The sequence below is a fragment of the Balaenoptera musculus genome, chromosome 11 (assembly GCF_009873245.2).
Source record: "Balaenoptera musculus isolate JJ_BM4_2016_0621 chromosome 11, mBalMus1.pri.v3, whole genome shotgun sequence".
NCBI classification, from domain to species: domain Eukaryota; kingdom Metazoa; phylum Chordata; class Mammalia; order Artiodactyla; family Balaenopteridae; genus Balaenoptera; species Balaenoptera musculus.
In genome coordinates, this window is record NC_045795.1 from 97,954,394 (window position 1) to 97,970,947 (window position 16,554).

Genomic DNA, 16,554 nt, shown 5'->3' on the forward strand with positions numbered 1-16,554 from the left:
CCACAAAGCCACGTGGGCTTGCCAGTGTGGAGGAGGACAATTTACTGACAACATCTCATCATGATGCACATACAGTTAAGGACTGTGAACATTTTGCTCTTGAAGGAAAGTCTTCTTGTGCTAAACAAAATGCTAATGGGGACACGGAGTGGGGAGCCCAGCCACGATGAAGACAATAACATCATAACACCGACTAAGGAGAAATGAGGGGCTCCGGAGACCTGCTTGCTGGAGGTGTCGCCTGATGTTTTCAAGGGGATTTGTTGGTGTTTTCCTTGAGGTTTGGGTCCGCTCAGGTCTGAAAGAAGAAGACACCAAAGACGGAGCTAGAAGTGCAAGAGATTTGAGGGGGGAGGTAAATGTCTTTAAATGGTACAGAGGAGAAAGGGCAGGAGCCAGCAGGGAAACACTCGGGCACCTGTGCCAGGAGAGAGAGACGGAAGGAGGCTTGAGTAGGAAGAGCCTCAGGCTATGGGGCAGGGCTGGGATGGTGTCAGCCAGACCAAAGGACAGCCCCAGTGCCACGGCTGTCATGAAAGGAGCCCCACATGGAGAAGTGCCCAGGCCACAGCACCTCCACCATGCTGGGTCCTGACCGGGCTGCCAGGGGAAGGTGGACTTGTGCAAATGCTACAGCTGCAGCTGGAGACCGCTAGCCAGCTGCACTCCCCTCAGCGGTTCTCCAGGAGTGCAGGGACAAGGAAAGGATGTCTACATTTCTGAAGGCCTTCTACCTGCCCAGCACTTTCTCCTGGAATGCTGTTAACTCCCCACCACCAACTTGCAAAAAGGTGCAGGCTATTATTTCCATTTATAGATGAGTATGCTAAGGCTCAGAGAGGGACAGCAACTCCCCCAAGGCCACACAGCTCTAAGTCACAGGACTGGACACCACAGCAGTCTACTTGGGCAGAGAAATGCACAAGGCACCAGCCCCATCTCAAACATTCTGATGCAGGAAGTCTGGGCCGGGGCTCACGAATTGCCTTCTAAAAAGCACTCCAAGCCTTTCTGATGGAGAAAGTTGGTAGCTAATCACATCAAGAAACACTGTTGAAAAGAATCCAGGAACCCAAATTGAGGGACATTTTACAAAACAACCGACCTATGCTCTTAAAAAATGTCAAGGTCATAAAAGACAAAGTGGAAGAGTTTCAGATGAAGGAGATATGACAACTGAATGCAATGCCTGATCCTGAATTAGACACTGGGCCAGAGGAAAAAAACTTTTTTTCTTTTGTTATAAAGGGCATTAGTGGGACACTAGGTGAGATTTGAATAAGATATGTAGATTAGATAATAATATTTTATCAGTGTTAATTTCCTGATTTTGATCAATGCATTGTGGATATGTAAGAGAATGTCCTTGCTTTTAGGAAATATTCAGGGGTGAAGGAATATCTTGTCTACAATTTATTCTCAAATGATTGAGGAAAAATAACTTACTCATATGTGGTATGTGTATGTGTGTGCTGTATGTGTCGAGTGGGAGAGTGATGAAACAGGCAAATGTGGAGAAATAACACCTGAGGAATCTGCGTGAAGGTTGTGCAGAAACTCTTTAGACTAGTTTTGCAACTTCTAAGTGTGAAATTATGCAAACAAACAATCTAGGAAGGGCCTGGGTGTCACCTTCATTTGATTAGCGCTGTACAGGGCTGTGGGGATGGGGTTTCCTGCCGGGGTGAGGGGGGCGGAGAAAAGGACACAGTCTTTGGTTTGGACCAGGACCACTCCTCACGCATGCACTCCCACGGCTGTAATTGCCCCTCTTGTTCTGGAAAGCCTTCAGGTCTCAGCCCAGAAGTCACCTCCTTGGATCCTACCAGGCTCACCACCTCCTAGGCTGCGTGGGGGGCCCCTCGCTTCTGTCAGAGCTGCGGGGCAGGGTCCTCCCCTCGCTGCTCACGCACTGTCTCCCCACCGGCCCACGAACCTCTGGGGGCCGGAGGGGGATGGCTGTGTCTCATGGGTTTTTGGGGTCCCTAGTCCTGGCATGAAGTTTATCACACGCCAGTGCTCAAAAGAGATCCACTTTTGGTTGCTGATTCCTGAAATCCAGCATTTCACAATACACACTAGCTAAGCCCTGCCTAGCCTCTATCTCATTAATACCCACAAAACCTATAAGGTACCGACCCTTTCGAGTCGGGCCCCAACAAGGGTCCTCCTGCCTGGTGTTGTTCAAGCCAATAGAACAAGACCCAGTTCAGCTCATAAGCAGAAGAAAGCTTTCTTCTTTGACCAAAGCGTGGCGAGGTGCGAGCTCGCTCTAGTGCGCATGCTCTTCCCGACAGACCGTGGGCGGGGCTGCTTCACAGGGATCTCCTGGGCGGGGGAGGGGAGGAGGCGGAGTTCTCGCGGGGCTCTCGGCTCCAGGTCGCAGTGCGGGGCGCAGCGCCTCTGCACACGGCCCGCAAGCGGAGGTGTCGGCGTCGCCATTTTGTACCAGTAACTCTGCTCTGACGAGCCGGGTGTGAAGCGTCTGCATGCGGCGCCCTCTGAGCAGGTGAAGCTAGACAAAGCACAAAGGAAAAGAAAAAGAAAAACGGTTAGACTTGATTTTATTACCCAGATTCTATTTTTATTTCCCGGGAATTGTTAATGGGCTTTGCTGGTGACAAATCCCTCCTGTGTCTTGTGTCCTGCTCCTCACTGTCGAGGGGCGCCGAGGGGCCCTGGTTCATCTTCTGTGGCTGCTTCCTGCTGGTTTGGGGCATCACCATCGCCCCGGTGGAGGCGCGGAACTGCTTGGTACGTTTGGTTGCCCGCAGGCCTCAGCCCTGACTGTTCGCATCCCTGAGCGACCCCCATTTGTCTAACCTTTTGGAGACAAAGGACACCAGACAATTTAAGATCCGTGGCCCAAATATTAGCAAGAGAATAATGGTCACATGTCAAGTTTTTCCTGAAAATGCGGGTCTCTCAGTCTTCGGCCCGTGGGCGAGCGTGCCCTGACGTCGAGGCTCTGCTGGGGCTGAATCTCCCTGGTCACACTTTGGTCGTTTTTCGGAAGAGAAGCTTTAGGTCAGAGAGAGGTTCCCCCAGGTAGTCGAGGGGCCGTTGCTCCAGGTAGTCGAGGGGCCGTTGCTCCAGGTCGTCTCTGTGGAGGTTGGGGGGTCTCTTCCCTCGAGCGTGAGGCACCCATGGAGTGATCCCTGTGACTTCCGGTGTGACGGGTTGTTAGGGTCACCGAGTGGGGTCCATCTGCTCAGGGGCGAGCTGGGCCGGCGGGCCGCCGGTTTTCCAGGGCTTTAGGTGCACTTAGTCTCCTGGCCGGGTGGGCTGGGGGCCTGGTGGGTGGGTGTGGGCAGCACCTGGTCACCATATGCCGTGAGAGCTTCCCGGTTTCTCCTACCTGGAGGGCACACTTGGGTTGTTCGATTGCAAGGAGGTTAAGATGCCCCATCTCTCGGGCTTGGGGAATGGGTCTACCGTACATGAGTTCAAATGCACTTAACTTTAACTCATCCCTTGGGGCTGATTGCACAAGGCGCAGGGCAATCAGAAGCAACTTAATCCAGTTTTCTTGAGTTTCCTGACATAGCTTGGCTAAGGCCCATTTCAGGGTCTGATGGGATCTCTCGCCGTTCCCCAGTGACTGAATGAAAGGTCCATCCTTTGCCCAGGGCACTCATTATCCCCTTTGTCACTTCAGACACAAATGCTGGGCCATTATCACTTTGTAGGGATCCTGGGAGCCCAGACCTGGGGATTATTTCTTTTAATAATGCCTTCACCACTTCAGCTGCCGTTTCAGTTGTAACGGGGAATGCTTCTATCCACCCAGAAAATGTGTCTACTAGCACCGAGAGATACCTGAAATTGCCCAGTGCCCTCGGCCTGACGGTGCAGTCAATCTGCCAGTCTTCTCCAGGATATGTCCCTCTGATCTGAATGGGCCTTATCTGGGGGCCTCTTGGGGGTCTTGTGTTGGGGGTGTTACCTTTCATGCCAGGAGTTACCATGACCTCAACTAAGCAATTATAACGGGCTTTCCTCCCATAGTGCGTTCCTTGATGAGCCTCCCTGATGGCTTGACAAGCTGCAGTTTGGGGAAAGAAGGATTGCCCACGTTCTTTAACTAGCCACCCCTAGATCTCTATTGAAGTCCTATTTGGGGGCTGTGTCTAATTCTTCCTTTGTGTAGCCTGGGGAATAATTGGATGGATCTGGCTTTCGGGGTATGAGGAGCGGTCGCCAAGTTACTGGTTCTAGGGCCACACTTTTGGCAGTTCTGTCCACCTTGTTGTTTCCCTTTATTAATTCTGCATCCCCTTGTTGGTGACCCCTGCAATGAATCACTGCCACGTGATTTTTGGAAGCTGTACTAGTGCTAAGAGCTTCAATATGCTTAAGCCAGGTTTCACTGTTTCTTCTCTGTAGTAAGCATACCTCTTTCCTTACAAATAGCCCCGTGTGTATGTAGGTTGGCATACGCGTACCGGGAATCTGTGTAAACATTTAAGATCACCGAGCTCTAAAGCTCGGGTGAGGGCTATCAGCGCACTTTTTGGGCAAAATCCCTGGAGGTAAGCTTCTTGCTTCTATGACTTGGGTCTGGGAGGTCACTGCGTGTCCCACCAGCCTTTTTCCCTGCTCATAAAGCTTCTCCCATCTGTGAATCATTCCTCTTTGGGGTTTGGGAGAGGCTCACTTCCTAGGTTGGGGTGGCTGGAATAGGTCGTGTCTATGGTTTCCATACATTCATGCTCCAGGGGCTGCGTTTCTGTGGGTAGCAGGGTGGCAGGATTTAGCTTGTGACAAGTTTTTGTGGTCGCTATTGGGTTGTCTAAAAGCATAGCCTGTATCTGAACTGGCCTTCTGGGGGATAGCCATTCTGTTCTCTCGGAACTAACTAAAGCCTGAACTTGGTGTGTGGTCCATATAGTGATTGGCTGACCAAACATTAATTTTTAACTAAAGCCTCCTTTAGCAGGGTTGTAGTAACTGCTACTGCCCACAGGCAAGGAGGCCACCCCTTAGTGGTTTTTTTTGTTATGTTTTGTTTTTTAAATTAATTAATTAATTTATTTATTTATTTTTGGCTGTGTTGGGTCTTCGTTTCTGTGCGAGGGCTTTCTCTAGTTGTGGCAAGCGGGGGCCACTCTTCATTGCGGTGCGCGGGCCTCTTACTGTCGCGGCCTCTCTTGTTGCGGAGCACAGGCTCCAGACGCGCAGGCTCAGTAGTTGTGGCTCACGGGCCTAGTTGCTCCGTGTCATGTGGGATCTTCCCAGACCAGGGCTCGAACCCATGTGCCCTGCATTGGCAGGCAGATTCTCAACCACTGCGCCACCAGGGAAGCCCCCCCCTCCCCCCCCTTAGTGGTTTGATCTGATTGTTTAGAGAAAAAAGCAACCACCTGAGTAAGGGATTCCAGTTTTTGAGCTAACACTCCAAGGGGTTTCCCCTTCTCTCATGAACGTAAAGGTTAAAGGGTTTAGTTAAATCTGGGAGGGCCAGGGCCAGGGCCTGATGTAATTGCTTTTTCAATTCTTAAAAGGTCCCTTTGCATTCTGAATTCCATTCAAAAGAGTCATCATCCTCTCCTTTAAACTTTTCATATACAGGCCTAGCTATGAGATCATAGTTAGGGATCCAGATGCGGCAAAACCCAGCCATTCTCAGGAAACCTGTAAGCTGTCTTCTAGTTTTAGGAGGGGTGACGCTGCAAATGGCTTCTTTTTGTTCCTGGGGTGGCTCCTCTGACCTGTGAGAATGAAGCCCAGGTAGGTCACCCTAGTTTGTGACATTTGAGCCTTTTTCTTGGACACATTATATCCTTTATCAGCTAGGTGGTTCAGGGTGGTTACAGTATTTTTGTTGGAGTGTATTTTTTAGGTCTTTAGCTAAAGTCTCCCCAAAGATGGTGGGGGAGTTTTCGAACGCTTGGGACAGGACTGTCCAGCAGTATTGTTGTTTTTGTTGCGTTTTTGGGTCCTGCCACGCAAAAATTTCTCATGACTCTGGTGCTAATGGGTAACAGAAGGTGGCATCTTTTAAATCTAATACAGAATATCAGGTCCTGGTGGACCGTAGAGTGACCAGCAGTGTGTAGGAATTAAGGACTACTGGATGTGTATTCTCAGTGGTTTCACTGACTACCCTGAGGTCCTCTACCATCAGATATTCCACCCTGGGTTTCTTTATGGGGCGATTGAGGGTATTACAGGCTGATTGGCCTGGCCTAAAAAGGCCCTGGTTGATTAGGCCCTGTATCACAGGGGCGATGCCCAACAAGGCCTCCCAACAGAGGGTACTGTTTTCTACTGGGTTTTAGATGGACTATCATGGGACTGGCTCCTACAGTTCATCCCACCCATCCCTGGGCCCAGACCTCAGGATTTACTCCAGGGAGGTTGACTTGCTCTGTCCGGGATGGTTTGTCCTCAGTCATTAACATTATCGTCCTGTGCCCCTTGTCTAAGGGGACAACAGTCTCCAGTTTGTCTCCCGTTAGGTGGATAGTAGCCCCCAATTTATGTAAGATATCGCTTCCTAGCAGGGGGTATAGGGCATTTGGGGACATACAGGAAGAAATGGTTGAGAGTGTGTTCATCCATTTTACATTCTAACGGCTCTGTGCACGCCTGTTCTTGGGCCTTTTCTGCTACCCAATAATTTTACAACTCTTGTGACCGAGTTTGCCTGATCTGGTGTTCAGAACCGAGTAAGTGGCACCAGCGTTGACTATTTGTGAGACAGTGGGCAAGGCTGCCGTGGCTCCCTCTCATCCACAGGCCCCACCTTCCCTGGGCGTTTGGTACCACTGGAAGGCCATCCAGAGGCAGGAGGCAGACACGCCTGAGTTTCACTCTGATCCCAACGATGCCACAGTGTGATCCTCAAGGGGGCACAGTCCAGATGACGCTGGGGCTATACTGTGTGCGCCACACCTGGGTATTGGGTTGCTGGGCAGAGTTGCTCTGTATTCAGCAGAAGGCTACTGCCATCCGACCCCATCAGTGTCCTCAAGTCAGAGGCGATCATTCCCACGTGAACCTCCCAAAGCCTCTGCCGTCCTTCTGCTGGAGTCGGGGCAAGCCCGGAGCCTAGTGGATAGGTGCAGGCAAAAGGCCATGGTCCAGCCCATCTGGGTCACCAAAACTTATTACCAGCCCTTCTGAGTCAGGCCCCAACAAGGGTCCTCCTGCCCAGAGTCACTTGCGTCAATAGAACGAGACTGAGTTTGGTTCAGGACCAAAGGAAAGTTTTATTCTTTGATCAAAGAATGGAGAGGTGTGAGCTCGGGATCTAGAGCACACGCTCTCCCCAAAAGGCCATCTGTGGGGCTGCTTTATAGGGTTCTCCCCAGCAGAGAGGGGGCGGAGTTCTTACTGGTTGGGCGCAGTTGTGCTGCTCACGGCTTCAGATCCAGGTGCCAGGCGTAGCATCTCTGCACACGGCCTGACATCACCATCTTGAATGCAGTGTCGTGTGCAGAAGTGTCAGGTGCAGCCTTGTCGCAGTAGGAGCTCTGGACTGAGGAACTGGGTGCAAGATCTCTGCATGCAACACTCTATGAGCAAGTGAAACTAAACTAAGGGCAAAGGAAAATTTTTAAAAAGGTTAGACTTTTTCATTACCCAGATTCCATTTATATTCCCCAGGAATTGTTCACAGGTTTTGCTGGTGACAGTAGGCCTGATTACTCCCATTTGATGGATGAAAAAATAATGCTTAGAAAAATGAAGTGATTTGCTTTAAAAAAAACATTTATTGAATAAATGAATAAGCAAATAAGGTAGAAGGTCAGAGTGTTCTGTGACCCCAGAGGGGCCAAAGGTGTGTGTATTAGGGGTGGGTGGGTGACAGACTCCAGTTCAACTGAAGGAAGCACATTCCCCTGGTCAGGACTCTCCAACAATAGAGCAAGCTGCCTTGGTAGTGAGTGAGCTCCCCATCCCTGGAGGTGTGCAAGCAGAGGGCTCCACTTGATAGGGATGAAAGGAAGATGAGAGTTGGCTGCACACCTGGGCGGGGCTGATTCTATGATTCTCCCGGCAGAGATGATTTCTGAAATGGTCCAGTAGGAAAAGGGACTTGGGACACCAGATTCCTGAAGATAAGCATTTACTCTCTTTCCTCATCCCGCTACCCCCACTCGAAGAATAACACTCCCCCAAGGGCTTGTTGCCAAGTCCTGGCCCATTAAAACATTAATTTGAAAAATTGGCCCTTGCACTAAGAATATTTTCAAGCTGAAGCCTTTTAATAAAACGATGGCCTCATTAGACTTCGTTTGAAGCAAGGGAGCCAACCCCCAGTGAGACTAATAGGGTCACATGGGGCCCGCAGCTGGTCCCATCTGGGGCTTGAGAGCCAACTGGGACATTGAAAATTGCATCTTCTGAGCCTCAGGCAGGATCGGGCTCTCAACCTCCACCCCACCCAGCTCTCCCACCCCAGACCCCCACCAGCCCTTGATCTGGGAGTTCCCCTCTCCAAATAAAGCTCAGCTCAGACCTCTCCTCTCCCCCATCTCACGATTCACCTGGTGGCTGCAATGGCCACCTCACTGGTCTGTGGCTTCCACTCTTGACTCTCTAACCCACTGTCCACACATTGTCAGCTCTTTCTAAAGCTTACACAAGTCATGAGACTCACCTGCTGAAAACCCTCCAACAGCCTCCTGCTGTGCTGAGAATTAAGTTCAAGCTCCTGGCTGTACCCCGCAAGGCCCTGTCTGACCTGGTCTCCCACCTTTGGCCACATCCAGCTGCTCCTGGTCCTCTGCACACTCATATGGCCTTGCACGTGCCTGTCCTTTGCCAGGTATGTCCTGTGCCTCACTGTGCTCTGCTTTGTAAACTCCTGCTTATACTTCAAGAGCCCTCTGGGGCGTCCTCTTCCCCCAGAACCCTTTTCTGAGCCACACCCCTTGCATGCATGCCCTGGGGGCCTCCAGACCTGCCTGGCTGTGCACAAATGCACTGTATTGATATGTCCCCTCCCATTCTCATTCCCCAGAGACACTGTCAGTCCCACGAGGACAGGAACTGTTCCGCTACTGTTTCCCCAGCACCAAGCACATGCCTGTCAGGTTGTAAAGTTCAGTAACCATGTGGTGATTGAAATGGGGGGATGGATGAACCAGTGAGAATACAGGAAGAGAGTTTAAACAGTATTCCTGGCAGAAACAAACCAGCAAATATAAACAAATATAAACACAAAGGAATGATTAAATAGATGAATACATAAATGTAAGTAAATAAGTGACAGAACATTCCCCCAAATCGTTTAAAGCAATGGTTCTCAACCCTGGCTACATGTTGGAATCACCTGGGGAGCTTTTAAAATATCCTGGCAGGCCCCATCTCAGATCAATTAACTCAGAATCTCTAGTGGGGAGGCTGAGGCTTCAGACTTTTTAAAGCCCCTGGCGATTCTAACATGCAGCCAGGGCTGAGTGGTTGTCAGAATGCGGTCCCTGGACCAGCAGCATCCGCTTTACCTGGGAAATCGGTGTTTCTCCAACATGAGCATGATAATCACCTGATTTCGGAAGCCTGGGGTGGGTCCCAGATGCTGCTGGTGCTAGTGGCTGGGGTGCCCTTGGAGGCCCAGGGTTCTAGAAGCCCTTTCTCTCCAGTCCTTTATAGAGAAAGAAGGATGGGAGGGGGTGACAAGTAATGCGTGCAGGCCTGGGGCAGGAAGCTACGTAAGGGGGGGACAGGGATTGCTCTATCAATTTTTCTCCTTTTTCTTTACTTTCCCATTTTCATGATGAGGAAGCTGAGGCCTGTGGAGGATTCATAATTTGCCCAAAGCCTAGAATCAAATCTTTTTTTTTTTTTTTAATTTTTTTTTTTTTTTTAAATTTTATAGCTACTTTTATTTTCATTTATTTATTTATTTTTGGCTGTGCTGGGTCTTCGGTTCGTGCGAGGGCTTTCTCTAGTTGCGGCAAGTGGGGGCCACTCTTCGTCGCGGTGCGGGGACCGCTCTTCATCGCGGTGCGCGGGCCTTTCACTATCGCGGCCCCTCCCGTTGCGGGGCACAGGCTCCAGACGCGCAGGCTCAGTAGTTGTGGCTCACGGGCCCAGCCGCTCCGTGGCATGTGGGATCTTCCCAGACCAGGGCTCGAACCCATGTCCCCTGCATTAGCAGGCAGATTCTCAACCACTGCGCCACCAGGGAAGCCCCCAAATCTTTTTAAAAATTGATTTAATGGCATATTTATTGAGTACTTACTATGTGCCAGGCATGGTTCTGAACTGGGGGGCAGGCCTCTTAACTCAGACCTGCCCTCTTCCAGGTTGACACAGGCACCCCAAGGTTGTAACTGTGGACAAAGAATGTCACCTGCCATTTCAGTAAACAAAGGATGTTGTGGCCATCAAGCTCTCAGCCACGGCAGCCGCCCCGATGGTGCACCCTGATGGGATTCAGAAGGGAGAAAAACAGGATACTGGGCCTGTCTAGTTAAGGTTCATATCAGAGGAGTAATTTCAGTAGGCCCAGACTCTTGCATCTTCCCATTGATAGAAAAGCGCTAAATTCATTAACTTGAGATGTCTGGTTTTTCTTTAATTAGCAGTAATCTTTTGATGTTTAACTACCTGGTTTTTTTTGTTTTTTTTTTTTAAACTTCTATATATCCTGACTTCTCACTTAACTCTTCGGAACAGTCCCTGAGAACTATCTGAGAGGCTATCTCAGGCTTAAGTCCTCAGTAATGCCCCAAATGAAACAGAATCCTCAACTTTTAGGTTGTGCTTTTTTTTTTTTTTCAGTCAACAGAACCTAGGGATGGGAGGTCCCTGATGGCAGCTCAGCTCCAACTCAGCTAGACCAGTATTCCTGCTTCTCCCATACCCTGATGGAAGAAGCAGATCTATCCCCTGCTTCCAGGGCCCCCAAGGCCTGCCAACACCCAAGGGGGTCACAACTAGGAGTAAATGAGGCAAGGCGGCCAACTGGAGGCGCCCAGCTCTCAGCCATATGGGATGCTCCCTTCCTTGGGGGATGCTCAGCTTCCACACAGCCCATTTTTCTGTCTGCAAAGGTGGTGTCTGGAGACAGTGAACCAACAGCCATTTCCCTGCTTCTTCCTCAGTACCAAACCCTGATCCTATTCCCCAGCTCCAGAGGGTAAATCTTGATTGGTCTGTGTCAATCATGTGATTCTCTTCTCCTGGGTAGTGATTGGTAGAGTCATAAGCATGGGAGCAGTTATGGCCAATGAGGTGTGAGGAGCCAGATGGTGAGAGGGGTAGGGGAGTTTTTTGGTTCTTGAAAATATATAGATGCTGGAAAAAAAAAAAGTTTGGATGAATGGATGGAAGATGGATGGATTGATGGAGATATGATAAAACAAGTATAATAAAATGTTAATGATAGAATCTAGGTGGTGGTATGTAGGTGCTCACTATACTATCAGCTTTTCTGTATGTTTGAAATTTTTCACAGCAAAATGTTTTAAAAAATGAAGCCTGAGTATCAACTAAAGCTGAATATATGCATACTCTATGACCCAACCATTTTTATCCTAGGTAGAACAGAAATGCATGCTCATGTTCACCCAAAGGTGTGTATAAGAATGTTCATAGAAGCACTGTTTGTAACAGCCCAAGACTGAAATGATCAAATGTTCAGTCACAAGTCGCATTTTCAGGCTCCCATCCTCTCTCTCACCATCTGCTTCCCCCAACTCCTGAGGCTTTTCTAACCTTCGACCTTTGCACATGCTGTTTGCTCTGCCTGGAGCTCCCTCCTCCTTATGTCCAGCTGGCTGACTCCAACTTCTCTTTCAAGTCTTGGCTTTGGTGCCCTTCCTCCAGGCAGACTTCCTGGACTGTCTGCACCTCTTTTTGGAATATGAGGCCCATAAAGCAAGAAGAGAGGCCGTAAACCCTCACATGTGCCCAGCCCTCTGAGAGGGAAACCCTCATTGATTTCTTCCAACAACCATCCAAGATGGACAAGGCAGGCATTCTCAGCCCCACTTGACAGATCGAGAAACTGAGGACCAGAGAGGACATGAGACCTACACAAAATCACACAGTGTTCTTTCCTTTAGCAGACAGGCCCTGAATTATGCCTGTGAAATTTGGCAGCAACAGCAACAAAGATAATGATACTTGCTGAGGTTTATTTGACATTTATCAAGAAGAACTCTAGCAGGTTTATATGTATTAACTCATTTTATCTTCACAACAACCCTATGAAATAGACATTATTATTATCCTCAGTTTACAGTTAAGGGACCAGAAGCGCAGACAGATGAGACACTTGCTCTGTTAGCTACCAAACACTCAACACCAAATACCAAGATACTCATCTTTTCCCCTAGTAACTGAAAAAGCTTCTATAGGGAATCTTCCTCATCCATTAAATCTGCAAAATTTAAAAAAAAATCATAAATGGCAGTATCAGCAAGGATGCAGGGAAATGAACACATTTATAGATGTAGGACAGATACCTAAATTGATTTTTTTAAAGTTTCTGAACATAATTTGGCAATATAGTAAGAATATTCATTCTTTTTGACTCAGCAATTCCACTTCTAGGAATCTCTTAGAAAATACTCAGAAATGCTGGGCAAAATTTGTATTAAAAGTTTTTCATTACAGTATTATATATAACAACAACAAAAGAAAGGAATTCACCCATAAGTTCAGCAATAGCGTTGGTGGGTTAAATGATGGCACACCCAGCCCATGAAACATGACCCAGCCATTAAAAGTGATGTGGTAAAAGAAAAGTCAGTGTCACTTTTCTGAAAGTGTCGAAAATTCAATGATGAGTAAAAATAAATAGGATACAAAATTATATATACATAGTGTCATTCACATTGTATTCATTTGGGTTGGGTTGGGTTGTATTGTATTGTATTGTATTGCATGCCTGGAAGGAAATCTCCCCAAAGGTTAACACTGTATGCAGCAATACTGGCTAAATTTACTGAGCAGGGCAAGGCAGGATATGCATTGATCTCATTCCTCTTCATAACAACCCCTGAGATGGCCACTTTTATGATTCCTATTCCACAGATGGGACCATTGAGGCACAAGAAACTAAGTTTCTCATCAAGGCCAAGACTGTCCAACTCCAGAGTCCACATTTTCTACACTCTTCTCTATACACAGTCTCTTGGTGTGCCTTTATGGGTAGGTGGTTAAAACTTTTTGTATGCTTTTAAAACTTATTTTCTAAGCTGTTTACTATGAGCGTCTATCACTTATATAATCAAGAGGGGGAAGGCAATAAAATGATTTGTTTAGACAAAGTGTCCAGAAAGTTCTGGAAGGCTGTACATACCCAGGTGTTTGCAACAATTATCTCCAGCTGGTGGGAGAACTAGAGCATTCTGGTCTCTTTATCTTGCTCTGTTTTGTCATTTTCTCTGTAGAAAGTGAGCACAGGCATTATTTAGAGTTGGGATATGTTTGGTGTCTGGGGCTTCCACAGGGTCTGCAGCAGCTGGAGGGGGCCTGCTCTGAGGGGGGGCAGGGTTGGTGCCTCCAGCCCCCTGCTCGCCTTCTGCCCCCCAGCCCGGGCTATGGCCACTCCTCCCTGCAGGAAAAAATGCCAACACCAGCTTGTGTCTCTCCTCCTTCCCTCCCAAGAGGGCTGTGTCCTTGCTCATCTGTAACTTTCAATTAACCAGGCACCAGGCTCTGGCTCAGAGGCTGAGCCAGTGTGCCAAGGAGGAAAAGAAAAACCAGCCCAGCAACTCCGGGGAGGACATTTCCTTTTAACTAAAGTGAGGATCAGGGTGGCTCTGAAACCCCTGTCTGCTGAACGGTGAAGTTGGCCAGGGAGGGCAGGGCAGGCAGGGGTGGAGGTCGGAGGGAGCAGGGGTGTGGGGAGGGAGCCACCTCCTATCGCTGCAGCTCCCTCCTGAGGTCCCTGCAGGACTGGGATCTTCTTTTTTTTTTTAAATCGCTTTTATATTTATTTATTTATTTATTTATTTATTTATGGCTGTGTTGGGTCTTCGTTTCTGTGCGAGGGCTTTCTCCAGCTGTGGCAAGCGGGGGCCACTCTTCATCGCGGTGCGCGGGCCTCTCACTATCGTGGCCTCTCCTGTTATGGAGCACAGGCTCCAGACGCGCAGGCTCAGTAGTTGTGGCTCACGGGCCTAGTTGCTCCGCGGCATGTGGGATCTTCCCAGACCGGGGCACAAACCCGTGTCCCCTGCATTGGCAGGCAGATTCTCAACCGCTGTGCCACCAGGGAAGACAGTGGACTGGGATCTTCTAATTGCAGTGAGGAAGCGTGGCTGATCTCAGAACCCAGGACCCCCCGAGAGGGCCCCTCCCCAGAGATGAGATTACTGTGAATACTAGCTGTTAGTAGTGTAGGGGAGGCAGGAGAATGTGGTGTGGGCCACACCGGCGAACAGGGGCTCTGGGTCTCCAGGCCTCCTTGCTCCTTCTCCTGCTCCCTCTTGCCCCACCTGCTGGCCAGCCTGGCTTCTCGGGTTGTTTACTAAGACAAGATGAAGGGGAGGAAGGACCCTCCCTGCTCATGTTTGTCCCTTCTCTTGAGCCATCTTCCCAGAGGCCTGGCAGCAGGGCTGGAGGTTCAGGTGATGGTAGGTGACGATGGTGCTGGTGGTGGTGATGGGTGCAGTCATTGTGGCCAACAATTATTGAACATGGTTGTCCCTCAGGGTGCACCAGTGAGAGAACGCACTGAAGAGCTCAGCCTCTGCTCTCCCTAGCTGTATGACCGAGGGCAATGTGATCCACCTCTCTGAGCCTCTGTTTCCTCATCTGTAAAATAGGGTTAATAGTGAGTCCTGTCTCATAAGGCTGTTGTGAGAATTAAATTAATAAATATGTGTGAACTGTAAGAACAGTGCCTGGTACATGACCTGCATTCAATAAATGTTAACTGTTATTAGAACATTTATACAAGTTAATTCATTGGTCCATCCCCGTATCTCACCTGGTAGTCACTTTCATTATCCCGTTTGGCAAATGAATACACAGAGGCACAGGGAGGCTAGGTAACCTGCCCAAGGTCACACAGCTCTTCTAGTAAGGAGAGGAGCAGGATTCAGGGCCAGGCCCTAGGGCTCCTGGCCTGCACGCTTGGTCCTCAGTTTATTCTGCTTCTCAGTGTGGACATGTGGGTGTGGAAATGTAGGTATGGATTGTACTTTGTAGCAGTTTTTTTAAGAGGACAAATATTAAGGGAGTGGCTATACGAGTTGAAAGGGCGGAGGCTCAGGGGTCAGGCAAGTGTGTTCAAGCCTCCATGGGGCTGCTTTCTCGGTGTGTGCCTTTGGGCAAGTCACTTGGCCTCTCTGTGCCTCCATTTCCTTGTCTGTGAAATGGGATCCCTGCCCCTTCTCAAGGAGGCAATAGAGTAAGAGGCATTGCAGGAACAGCCCCTGTGCAGGGTTGTGACATGGGGTGGGGAGGGTATGGCCACCAGAAGAAGGGCCTGTCCCCTGTGGATCCTGGACCCCTGCCCCTGGAAGGGGATCCTCCTCCCTCCTCCCTCCTCCACTCTCTGCCCCTCTCTGTGGTCCCGAGTCCACAGAACAGCCAGAGGCAAAACCCTGGACCCCGTAGCCACCACTTCATGCAAAGTGATGAAGCATGAGGCTCCCATCACTTGAGTTCTCAGCAGGGGCCCAGTCAGCTGGGCTTAGAGGAGGGAAGGGGGGCCTGCTGAGGGCAGCTGGGGCTGGGAGGCAGCGAGTGAGAACCCCACCACACTGGCCACTGCAGTCCTGTCACTTCCACAGACAACTAGGCAGCCCAAGACCCCCTCGTCTGGCTCTTCCCCGCCTTCCTCCTCGAGTCCCGCTCCCTCCAACCCAGCCTCCAGCTGCAGCAGAGGGATCTGTCTAGGATGCAGATCTGATTTAATCTTGTCACTCTCTTGCCTAAAACCCTCCAAGGCTCCCCATCCCCCTCCCTCCCTCCGTATGAAGCCCAGACTCTTTGCCTTGACCCGGGAAGCCTGCATCCACCTGGTCTGGGGCTGTGGTCCCTCTTCTGTCCTTTCTGGTCACTGCCCTCCCTCACGTCAACTGTTAACTAACTCCGACCTCACTGAACATGTCTTTGCCGTGCTGTCTCACCTCCACACTTGACTGTGCAGTTCCCTCTGCAAGAAGCTCCCTTCCTGCTCCTCCTCCACCCCACCCCACCTGAAAACTGCACTTGGGGAAACCCTCCCTAACACTCCCCTAACTCCAAGCTGAGTTAGCTGCTCCTGCTCCGGGTTTCCACAACTTCTAAGCTTCCCTCCTTGAGCATTTATCATACTCTGTTGTAATTGCTTAAAAATATGTCTCATCCATTGGGCTTAGGGAACTCCTTGAGGATAGGGACTAAATTGGGGCTGCTTATCATTAAAATAATGGTGCCTGGAACTGAGAAGGTGCTTAAGGTCTGATGGATGGGCGAATGAGTGGATGGATGGATGGATGGATGAATAGGCGGTTGGTGAATGAGTGGGTAGATGGGTTGCTGAGTGGATGAATGGGTGGTTGGTGGATGAGTGGGGTAGATGGATTGCTGAGTGGATGAATGGGTGGATGGATGGATTGATGCATGGATGGATGGATGGATGGGTAGGTGGATGAA